At 29.2% G+C, this 13236-nt stretch overlaps 1 long non-coding RNA gene across 1 annotated transcript in view; it reads left to right on the forward strand.

Moving 5' to 3' along the window:
• The first annotated feature begins 1636 nt into the window (after window positions 1–1636).
• Window positions 1637–13236, forward strand: part of LOC129991907 (uncharacterized) — a 106949-nt gene continuing 95349 nt past the window's right edge. The window contains exon 1 of the long non-coding RNA XR_008785843.1: window positions 1637–1732. This is a non-coding gene — a long non-coding RNA (uncharacterized LOC129991907). The remainder of the gene's footprint in view (window positions 1733–13236) is intronic.

Consider the following 13236-nt stretch of genomic DNA (forward strand, 5'->3'; position numbering starts at 1 on the left):
TTTGAAAATACTGTTCATTTCAGTATACTGAGACTATCACTTTCCAAATATTCTGCCTCACTAAGGGGTGAGATGCAGAAATATGAGCTCAATTCCGAAATTCTTCATATTTTGATTTCCGCTGTATTAGATACTTTTTCATTCTGCTTTATTCCACATGTATGTAAGTGTCGTGTCATATCTGATCGGAGTATTTTATTGTAATTAAAAATTGAGTATATGGCTACTTCAAGTCTCAAAACACTTTCAGAGCTGACACGGAAAAATATTTTATATAATATCATTAAATGCGATTGAAATTATCTACCGTTGGTAATATCAAAATATTATATTCAGTATCATAAATATAAAATAAGTATTTTAACTTAAAAAAATTGTTATGTAAAAAAATAGATTACCAAATTTTAAGAACAGACATTTTAATTATTTATCTTTATTTAATATCTAGGCATTTCACAGTAAATAAAAATTGCTCTAAAATATTTTATTGTGAGTTAGCATCCTTTTCTATATTAGTTACCAGTAGTTTTTACACTATCTAAGTCCATATATAATCCGAGTTCATCTTATGTTTAAATATAAGCAAGTCCTCCTTTCATCTTTACTCTCACCCATATTTTGACTAATTAAATAAAAGCATGATAATGCATATGCAAAAGCGCGGAGGAAGGGTTGAGAATTCGAGAATAAACAGTATAAATCTTTATTTTTCTCCCCCCCCCCCTCTTAATTGAGTTCTCAAGATTTCATTACTGATATCAAATGTTTCATAGTTTCAAATATAAAATGTACATTTTTTTTTTTTTCCTAAATTGAACGGAAAAAGTTTTTGTTATACTATGAATTACAAATGTTGCGATTAGAAGTTTTTTTTTTTAAATAAAATGACTTTGAAAATAATAAAAAAGAACAGATTGAAAAAAAAATATATTGCAAATATTTTCGAAGCAATATAAGCTTATGTAAAGTATTCAAAAAAATTTGAGCTTAATTACTATGCATAATTTTAATTTGCAAATGTTACCTTAAAATCTCTCTGGAAACCTAAAATTCGTTTAAAATACCTGGTGTGGTGTGGAGAGGAAGGAGCCAGCTTAGGTGTCGTCTTCGTCATCTGACCGCGGTTCAAAATTACGAGGTCCTTCCCAAAATAGCCCTAGTGTAGATTTAAAACGAGACGTTAACATAACTAAACTAAACTAAATTCATTTAAAATATCAATTTTTGACATTTCATAATTCGATCCATTTCAGTTCCTGAAGAATGATTTTTTTTTTGTTTGTTAGTTAGTTAAAAATGTTGCATTATATTCTAGAATATTTTATTAAATATGATTAATAAAACAAATAATTCTGCATAAAAAGTTTGAATTCTTAACTTTTTCAAAAATATATTTATTAATTAAAACAAACTAAAATATAATTATTCCCTTTTTTATAAATCATTTTTTTCTAGTGGAACTGTATATCTATTCTTGACGATTTATAAATTAGCTACTGGGCCATGATATTAACGGATACACAGTATAAACACAATAAGTAAGCACATACTAAATATTTGTCTTGCATTTGAGTGGCAACACTTAAGAAATCAACAACATAACTATAAGTGTTCATAATATTTTCACTCAGTGTAGATGACGTAATGCATGTCGCAAATTTCTGCTTCGAGAGAGGAAGGAGAATGAGTAAATACATCTTCTAGTCGGATTTGGTCCAAAATTTAAATACAGGTCTGTATTTTTTCTTTTCTGAAAATTTGATCCATCTAAAGGTTTATATTTTGGTGAAACTGTATTTCAATGCACATAAACAGATGCAAGTCCAAAATGGCGGTTTGAAAGGTCAAAATCTCGTGATGGAATTTTTATTATTTTTTCATGATTACAATATTCCTCTTATATATACAAGAAAAAAAAGGGAAACTCTGCTGAATCTTACTAATTCGGCAGTGCTCTCATGTGATTTCATATTTATTAAAAGTATTTCTACACTATTTAATAGCAATAGCAGAGTATGATGTATTTTCGTAACTTCTTTTGAATTTGATCATCTGCAGTCACAAGTTGGATTAATCCGCTTTTATTTAAAAGAGTAGTTTTAAAAACTTCAAGTAAACGAAAATAGTTAAAGAACAAAGACTATTTTTTATATACAATTAGGTATTAGTTAGCAACAAAATAATTCGGTTCTTTGTCTAAATTGTTTTTTAAAAAGAATTGTGTACGGTAAAAAAAATGCCAAGCTGTTAATTTTTGATTCAGTTAAGTCCTTTTTTTTTTATCATCATCGGAATATTGCTTTATTTTTCATTCACTACCTTTAATCATTACTTGATGTTTTGTGGGAAACCACCCGCATCTTTTAAAAGCCATCGATTGTTCTCACTTTCTTTAGATTTCACCAGTTGTACATATTTTCTCGACTTGTATATATCTTTTAATCTTGCGCCAATCAATCTTGTTATCTTTTAGAATCTCGTATGTCATACGATTTGTTTCATCTAGAGAATGCACTGAATTTTTTTTTAAACTTCCATAAAACGTATATTGCAGCTAGATCATACATGTTCATTGCCTCATAAGATTCTAATTGACAATAAACTATTTCATTGTTCAAGAAATATTGTATCTTTTAAGAAAAATAATAAAATAACACCTTTTGAAATTATCTCTTGTTTTTAGTGGTACATAAAGAAAACCAATTTGAATCCAATTTGAAAGATTTGTCGATAAAGGCTTTTCAGTATTATACCAAACTCTAAAGCTCACCATATTTCTTTTAGATCAAATAACTTTCGTAATTTTCTAGCCGAAAATAATAAATTATATTATTAAAGTCCTAGACACGATCATATACGGCATATCTTTTGAGAAAAGGATATGCCATACGCGATTTCCATAAGAATGAAATAAGATTAAAGAAACAACTGTACATTAAACTTACTACAACTATACATACCACTGTAAACGAAAAAAAAAACCATACATGATTTGCATAAAAATAAAATTACTGTATCTATAATGTAGAATGAGGGAACAAATATTTTGTTTAAAAATTCATTCATTCATTATTATAATTCTTTATCAAAAAAAAAAAAAAAAAAAATCCCGTAGTTGAGATGGCACAAAGCAGTCAACATATTGAATCGTTGTTTTAACAATCCTCAAATCACACTTTAAATAATACTTCAAAATGTTATAAATCTATTTTGATCTATTATTTTTTTTCGCATTAAAAAAAAAGGCAATATCTGTTTTCTGAGCAATGTTCACTTTAAAAAGTGAACATTGCTCAGAAAACTCATTGCTCAGAACATTGCTTACTTCCTTGCGACTTGCGTGATCTAATTGATTCGTATTGTTGTAGCGCATTTAAATAACTCAGTTTTTCCCGAAGTTTCTGGACCTGGTTGCCAATGTGACATTTAAATAATGATTTAAAAAACCCTTGTTGAAGAGTTACCCTTCCTGTCTAAAAGCAATTCGCCGAGTACTCAGAATTGTTGATTTCAAAATAAGAATCTATAAAAATTTCTCATTTCGAAAACTCACAAATAATGTAGGTCACACACTTCTTAACCTTTAGCACTCCGATGACTCCTCCTCCACCATTCAAGACGGTGCATCATTTTGACGCTTTATTTATTTATTTTTCAATTTTGATTGTTAAAAATGCCTACAGAATGGTAAAAAGACGTAGATTAATTTTTCGGGGAAATTCAACTTAAAACAATTATATATTAATTTATTTTTTGGAACAATGAACAAGTTCTTGTAGTAAGTGCACAATTATGCATCTAACTGCTTTTCAGAGTGCAAAGGGTTAAATGTATAATTGTAAATTGTGCTTGTTTTCTCATACAGGATCTACCTCCATAAAGTGTAGAAACTGTAATTAAACTCTTCTGATATTTAAATTTTTCGAAGATGCTACTGTAGTCTCACTCAATTTAGCATTTCAATGCATCTAATTATAAGAGTTACTTCAACTTTTTTTTTAATGATCTGGTGTAATCTGAATGATAAGTTTTCCCAACTTCAACGCAGAAACTAAGGACGCAGTTCTAAAGGCCATCACCGGCTTCGGCTCAACCCATAAGAGGAGGAAGGGGTACGTACCGTAATTATACCCCCCACCCCATTTTTACAATAATTCCAGAAATCACAAAATCCTATTTATTTATCCGTCGATCTCGAATCTACAAAATATAAATACGCAAGTCACACAAAAGGATTTCTATTTAAAATTCCGAAATTCTTTAGGAAAAGGTAGCAAAATTCAGAAAAAGTGTTATTAGAGAACATAATAGAGATTAAAAATATATTAAAACGGTGAAATGCATCGTTAAAAATTTAGTAAAATTTAATGCAATGTAACTTTTTCTCTTTTTTCATCATATCCAAGATGTGTCTATTTCATTACTGACGCTACATCTCGAGTCTCGTAACTTCCCGAGACACTTTGGGATTCCAAACGCCAAAACTACGAGACTCTGATGTACACCTTCACTCATACACACACGTGACATTCCTCCAAATATGTGAGGTGCCCCGTTCTAAAAATCATTTCTTTTTCGAACCGCGAAAACGTTTCCAATTAAAACGCTTAACAAGAGTAAGCTCTCTTGCAAATTGGACGAAACAAGTTTTGTACCGCGGCCAGAATTACTGAACATCATTCAAACCGCGGTCGGGGGCTAAAACATTGTTTTAGCGGGGGAGTGTGTGTGCATATGGCCTGACAGGTGGCTAATTAGTTATTTCTCGCCGGGTCATTTATAATGGCCTGTCGGCGGATCCTAATGAATGGCCCTCCCCTTTCTGGGGCCCTTTTCATTACTTTGGCCCTCCATTTAGCATTCCCCCACTTGCACTTGATGGCCGACACAGGCGTGTGTGCCGCAGCAGAGGTTTCAGCATGTTTGACTTGCTGTTTGATGTATTAAAGGGAATGGATTTCTCTGTTGTGGACCGGAAAATGAAACTGAGCAGCGCGACTGTCCTGTGTTCTGTCGAGGGTTTTTTGTGTGCCAACAATAACTCTTTTAGTCACATTTCCGGGATCAGTTAACTCGTTTTTGGCGATTTGGAACTTATTTGAGTAGTTTTCTGCTGAATATTCTGATACAAGTGTAGAGAGTTATATAATTTGAGAAGAACTTTCTTTCTGTATGAGAATTTTAAACATCCAGTTGCGGATATCATAGATTGCTATCATATTAGCATAGATTACTATCATAGTGTTGGATTTCATTATATTATCAAACGTTGCTTATAAATAAAAGTCCGCAGAGTGGAAAAAATTTTAACCTGTTTAGGAAAGTTGTATTCAAATATTATTTTTTAAAAATTGTTTTTCGAAGATTTAAATATTATGACGCGTTTGACTTTTGCATTAATTTAAGAAATCTTTGTTATTAAATATGTAATTAAATCATTAGTAAAAGACATTTCGTAAGACAAATATCTAGTGTAAACTGAAGAATCTTAAGATTTTTTTTAAGCTGATTTTGTTAATCACTATACCAATTACTTCCAATTGGGTGTCACTTCTTATTCAGAGGTAAAAAGAATTCCTTGTGTCAAGGGATTGGTCATATAATAAGGAGAATGTTTAATGTACTAAAACTTTTGAATTTTCTAACCAGAACAGCATTATAGATGCTTTAAAACATTCATTCATTTTTGCAAAAAATTTCGGTTAAATAGAAAAGCAAGTGATATTTCGTTAACATTTAATTGGTTTCAATAAAAGAAAAATATTAAGCCTGAGTTTGATTTTTGTAATCGATTTTAGATTAATACTTTCTTTTGAAGCTATTTGAAGAATATTGTGAATTGTCATTTAGTTTTTTAATCATTGTCAGCTGACGAAGGTAAAACCAAGGACATAATTATTTTGAGAATATGTATCAAATCCTGAATTACCTAATGACTTTGTTTTGATCTTCAGACTCTGGTTCTGCATTTTCTAATTCTTTATAGTCTGTGCATTTTCTGTAGGCGATTCAAGGTCACATTTTCTACCACGTTACTGGTACCAGACAAACAATAACGAGGTAGAAAATATGACCTTGAACCGCCTACAGAAAATACAGACTATAGTACACTGACAAAATCATGTTTAAAAAAAAGTATTCATGTTTTTACCTATAGTATCAGCGATATAAGCAAAAATTCGTCGAAAGAGTCTCAATGTATCATGATTTTTTTTTGAATACCTGATACATAATCAAAAAAGGGGAAAAAATAAATCTTGATCATAGGAGCTGCTTATGAGAGATCGCCATATTAAATGAATGTCTATATAGAAATGTTTTATAATGCTGTCTCATATTCTTTCCCCCTTTTTTTCCAAGTATGCTTGTATTTCTCTAGCTTCAAGAGTCAGAACTGATCTATTATTCATCCTCAACAGCATCTGACAGACGACCACGAGCTAAGTGCTGGCGCTTTTTCTTTTGTGTGTCGAAGAACACCGTCCTCTAATGACACTTCACACTCCACCATCCCTGTGATTCGTAAATAAAAGATCATTTCAATACAGAAGAGGGAAACCCGTGGCGGTTGCCCGAAGGCAAACACCCATTTTCCAGTCTGGAGTGCTCCGACGCGCCAAATGTCACGCATGCAAGTACGGTCCCCAAACAAGACCCTGGGGCTGAAGAGGATTTTTTAACTCCCCCTCCTTCTCTAAGAGTGCAAGACATTTAAAGGGAGGTTGAGAGGGTGTTATGCATTCGAATGATGAGCCCAGTTTGTAGTGTCTGAAGTGGAACTCGCTGCTCTCGGCCCCGCAGAGAGTAATTGAAATTGAATATTTTTAGCTCCTGTTCGACCTTCTAGTCATCCACATAAAATTCCAAAGAGCTAATAATGCTTATTTTGAAATGGAACTTTTCTAATAACGAAGAATAGAGAAACAGGAGCACCTTTGAAAGATTTTAACATGACATAATTAGTGTACTATCTGTAATTGTGTGATATGTTTTCCAACGTATATGATGCAAACATCGTTCAAAACACTCTTCATAACTCAATAAAATTTAGAGCCCCCAAATCTAGCAAATATTTAAGTCTCTAAGCTCTGCATAGATAGGTACATGGATAGAAAAGTACGTATTTAAGCCTTTATGTTTAAATACATAGATAGAAAATTTTCGTTACAAATTAATCAATATTTTAAGCCATTTCTTTCAATATATTTAGAGCATAATAATGCACCCACTCCATTTTTGAACTTCTTCGAAATTTAAATTAGCTTTTCAATGACATTAAATTTATTTTCTTGTATTTTTTCTTTAATTTTAATAATTGTATTCAAAATTTAATACAATATGGCTTATTTAATAGATTTTTTTATTCAACCGCGTCCGGTAATTATTTAAATTGCAGAATCGATTTTTACAGAATATTTTTAAACTTAAAAAAATTAATAAATTTACATTTCAAATGTATTTAATTTTTTTTGTTTAATTTTGCTGATGTTTTTCTCTTTCAAACTTAATGCAAGGACTTGCTTACGTTTTATATTTTAATATAATTCTATGAATTTATAATTTAATTAAGTAACGTTGGAGAATTATTATTATTATATAAATGCACACGATACTATAAATTAAAGCTTTTCAACGTAACGATATTTTTATGATGATATTCTTCCTATTAATAGTGTGATGTAAAAATCGTTATGAAGCAAAATGTAACAGCTGATAAAATCAAGCTTAAACATTATCTTGCTACAATGCCTCTGATTGAAGGTTCGAATTTCTTCCATTTTTGTCTTTTGTTATCACCTGTTTATTTTCTTTCAAATACTTGCATTTAATATAAATTTCTATAAGTTTATGAATATGCGCATTTATAGATTAAGATCTAAAAAGTGGACTATGAAGTTGTCAAAATTGATTTTATGAAAAACATTCTCAATACACATACAATATCAATGCTGAACGATTATACTAACTGCCCTTATATTTCAAAAAAAAAAAAATGCACAATTTCATCAAAAATGTTCTTACATTAATGGAAGTTTAATCGCTTTCATTCAAAATTGCAATTTTTCACATTCACATTTTTGATAAAATGGCAGAAGCCTTCTATAATGAAGAGAATGGTGTAAGGTTCCTAAAAGCAAGAGGTATTGCCTGTTTATTAAATTTTATATTTAGAAATCTTTCTTGCGAAAGTTGACAAGAGAAATTTATATAAAATGTGTATTTGAAAGTTTTAGTAACCATTCATCCCGGTGAACCAGCTGGTTGTTAAAAGTAGCTAGCATTAAATAACATTTTTATATCGATAGCAAAAAATCAAAAAATGTATGTCTCTATGTGTCACCATGACATGTATATTGTCATGTGTCAATATTTATCTTTTTATTTGTTTGACAGGAAAACAAGGAATAGAAGTAATATGAAATTTTTACATGTCCTATCGGAACTCGCTTCTAGGTCAACTATTCTATTTTCAACTTTCAAGAGATTATTTCTATAGATATTGTATTAACCCTTTACACTTGGAAAAGTAATTCGATGTAAAATTATTCATCTACAAGGGCTTGTTTATTGTTCCGAAAAATAAATATATATAATTTTTTAAGTTGAATTTCCCTGAAAAATTAGTTTACATCTTTTTTATCATTCTGTAGCGTTTTTAACAATTAAAATTGAAAAATAAATAAAACATCAAAATGATGCATCGTCTTGAATGGTGAGTGAGAGGCACGATCCGAGTGAAAGGGTTAAATTAGAGAATGACTAATTAAAAATTCTTCAATGAAGATCATTTAAACTACGAAACGTTTTTTAAACAAAATATAAATAATAATTTATCTAATAAACATACATTTAATTTATAATAATGTAATTATTTTTTATTATATAATTAAACAATATTTGAACTTTGAAAATATTTATGTATACAGTTTATATTGTATGGGACATGAAAATGTAATTTGTTAAAATACATTTTCGTTTTTAAAAAAAATCATAATTAAAATAGTTATTAGCTGTATGTTATAAACATTTGTATGAGAAATTATTTTCATTTTGAATTAAAATGTATAATTTTGTACGAGACTTATTTGACACCTGTCTGTCATCCGGTCCTGTTTATTACATAAGCATTACTTTACCCAGCAATAATCTGAATCTGTTTATAGAAATAGCAGACAAAAATCATTATATATCCGGACTCCCCTTCAATTTCATGACATCCAACAATCTTCTTTAAGTTCCTTTTCAATTCAAAGTTTGTATTCAGATCATTATATCGCAAAAAATAGAGTGTTTGTCGTTTCAGAGTCAAATAGATGTTCTACAGTACTTTAGCTCGCTGCACTCCGTTTCAATTAATTTATTGGGAATTTCTATACATTTCTTAATCGTTTAATTCACTTGATTTTTAACAATGGAAATATATTTTCATCTGCTGGTAAATGAATCAACGTTCAACATAATAAATGATTTTATTGACTTGCATAAGATTCAATTATAAACGTCACACACAATTATTGCATCTGATATTTTCTAAGATATTCCAAACAATTATAAGATTTATTTTTATTAATTTATTTCACTTATTCACAAAGACAATGCCACGAAGATGAAAGTGGGGGGGGGAAAGCTGCTTAGGGGACTCCAAATAAGATGCACCTTATGTCAAGATTTGTCATTGTTCTTTCCCTTGAGGATATATAATCAAATTACCACTGAATAGTGAAAAATATCTTCTATATTTTAAAATAATAGCCTTAGGGTTAAAAATAGTTTTCACCTTACAATGCTGTCTATGCCATATAATAAACCTATCATATAATGAATTAGCAAAAATCCAGTTTTGAATTATTAATTACGATACATGTCATTCCTGCTTAGATATAAAGTATTTATCTAATATATTATATAAATATATTATAGATGTATATTAGTTTAATTATTATTGCTTGGCATGTTTCACAAAATACCGATGAATATGTAATTTTTTTAACAAAATTATTCTTTAAAATATGTACATTTTGTTTGAAAAAAATCATCGGCAAGAATAAAATCTGTATTAAGGGCAATTGAATTTATTTCTAGTTTCCCTTTTAAACTGTAATTTTCAAAAAATGGTCCTTTTTCAATACATTAATGAGTATACAAGCTCTTATAGTTAGAATAAAGTAAATAGTATATTTTCAATGTAATATCTATTAAGTATCTGATAATTGTTGAGCAAACTAAACTTAACAAGTATTTGATTTGACAGATCGAAAAAAAATTCATTTGTTATTTGAGGCAAAATATTTTCATAAATAAATATTTGTTTGCGTAATATAAACAAAAAGATAAACACACAAACATTTAGTGTTTTCAGGATATTACCTTTATATATAAAGTTTAGAATTGATTCAATACGTGATTAAAATTTTCCAGGGAAAAAAGGAAACGCATACAGAAATAAATTTAATAAAAATAGCTTTGCGATATATTTTTTTAAACTGTGTCAAAAAATGAAAATATTTTTATTTGAATTATTTTCAGATTTTTAGTGTGTTATTTATGTGTTTAATTTATAATTATTTATCTTTACTTATAATTAAGTTACGTAATTTACAAGCTTAGAGCTGCCAAACTGCAATATACATACTTTAAAGGATGGGAAGGAAACTTTTTGAAAATGTTTTTTTTTTTTTTTTTGAAATTTTTATTAGAATTTTAATTCAAAACTTGTACAATATTTTGTAGTTTTTCCCATTAACTACCAACATTAATTCGAAATTATTTTTACAGCATCTAAATATATATATATATATATATATATATATATAATCTTTTCAATAATACCAAAGTTTTTGCTGCATAAGTTTTCTTTCTACTTTTAAATAATTGAAAAATATTTTAAACCTATTTTACAAAATATTTAATTGTTAAAGTGAAAAAGGGTTCGAATAAAATTGCGAACGGTTAACTGTTAATATTTATTTTTCCTTTAATTTCTTTTTCTTATTGTTAGGATCAAGTTATGGATCCGATTTATTTTTCCATGCTAAGTAAGTTTCAGTATATGGTATGCTTTTAACTAATTTGAAAAATATATTTCGTTGTATTTAAAATTAAGATTCAAATTCGGAATCAGGCAATAGAGAAATTTTTAACTGTCCCATTAAAAATACTGGTACTTTTTCCCGTGATATAATTGGATGTATCAAGATGTAGACAAAAATAAGGGAAATATATTGAACAGTGAACAGAACTGTATAAGGCTTTTGAAATGATGTAGGTTATATGTCTATACAAATTTGAATTTTAATGATATTTTGCTGAGGAGACAATTGAAATTTTTAACAATCATTCATTTTGATGAACTAAATTATCTATAATTATAGAAACTTCTTTTTATTATTCTCAAATTGGTACTCAGATAGTACTACTGGTAAGGAATAAAATTAAGATGATTCATTAGCTGATAGTCCGATTCCGCAAATAATACGATAGTAGGAAAAGAGTAAAAAATTGATTATAAAATTTCATTAAAAAATATTAAATAAACAAAGATATATAAAAATGTGTAAAATGATAATAATAGAGTGCTTTTCTATCGATATTCTCTTGAAGATGCTACTTATACTTTCAGCTAAAAAGTTATTGTATAAACTCAGCCAGATGTTTTCATTTAGCACCAAATTAAATAACCAAGATTATGACTGAAAAAATAACCAAAACAATTTAATAAAAACCACCGCTTTATTTCCCCTCGCCCCACAAAAAAAAAAAAAAAAAAAAAAAAAAAAAAAAACCTAATAATAACCAAATTTACTTTTTAATTCCAGTGATTGCTGCAAAAATCTAATAAAATGGCAGGTGTAAACGATTTGTCGTTGTTGAAATATTGAAGAAATGTTATAGATTTCATATTTTAATAGTTTTTCGTATGTTCTGATCATTGTGTATATGAACTCCTGTAACGAAGACTGTTCCTATGACATCATAGCACTGTTAAAAATGCAATGGCACAGTTCATCTGTCTTCTAAATTTCTTGATATTGTAACTTTATTTTTTTATTCATCTCATAAAGTACACGGTTATTAAACAGAATCGTTCCTCCTTATCTTTCAACAATGAAAGAAAATCCTATGAATAAATAGTTGATGAAACCAGGAAATCGATTTGAATTTCAATTTACCATCTAGTTTTTTGTCAAAAGAAAGAAAATATTTTTTTTAAAATTTCAAAAGTTAGGAAAATATGCACGAGTATTAAATTGTTAAAATTAAAAAAAATGTCTGATTTTGAAATGGTGTTAAAAAAAATCGAGCAACAATATTTTCGGAAGTTGAGAAAGAAAACCCCCTAAATCCAGTTTAATTTTTAATTAAAACTTTAACTAAATTTTAAATGAATCGCAACTAGATGCAGACTCTATCCTCCAAAGGATATATATATAATATACACACCAAATTTTGTAGTTTAAACGGTATGGCCTGTAAAGTGGCAAAACACACACATAATTTTTTTATTTGAATTAAGAATAAAAGCGTCCTAATCTGCGTGTAACATTTTCATTTCGCTGTCTTTCTCCATGCGCAAGATATTGGGGCCGCGGTGGCCTGGTGATAAGGTCTCAGCTTCGGAACCGGAGGGTTTCAGGTTCGTGACCCGATTCCACCGAAGAACTGTCGTGTAAGAGGGTCTGTTGCACGTTAAATCCGTCATGACCAAACGTCCTCCCGCTGTGTGGTGTGGTGTGGAGAGGGGGGTGCCAGCTCAGGTATCGTGGTGGTCATCTAATAGCGGTTCAAAATTACGAGGTCCGTCTTAAAATAGCCCTATTGTTGCTTCAAACAGGACGTTAATAAAACCAAACCATGCGCAAGATAGTGCACAGTTAATTTCTGATACTTTTTTGAATAATTTTCCCTCGTTCTCTTTACAATTTGCATGTGAAATCTGGTTTCATTCCGATCGTTAATTTTAATTACAATTGATAACTGGGTAAGCATGAAATAACTGTCCCAAATGAGGAAAGTTATTTCATGTTTACCCAAATATAAACAACGTCCTTATAAATATAAATGTTTTAATGATTAACTATATTACATATAAGAAAGATTATTTATTTTCATTTTTTTACTAAAAATAATGCGTTTTACATAGCAAGCATCAAAATAGCATGGCAAATATGAATGTTAGCTAACATTTGATTCCACTTAATACTGAACTGGGCAAAGTTGTTATATATTTAACTGTAA

Source organism: Argiope bruennichi, chromosome 2 (assembly GCF_947563725.1).
Source record: "Argiope bruennichi chromosome 2, qqArgBrue1.1, whole genome shotgun sequence".
NCBI lineage: Eukaryota > Metazoa > Arthropoda > Arachnida > Araneae > Araneidae > Argiope > Argiope bruennichi.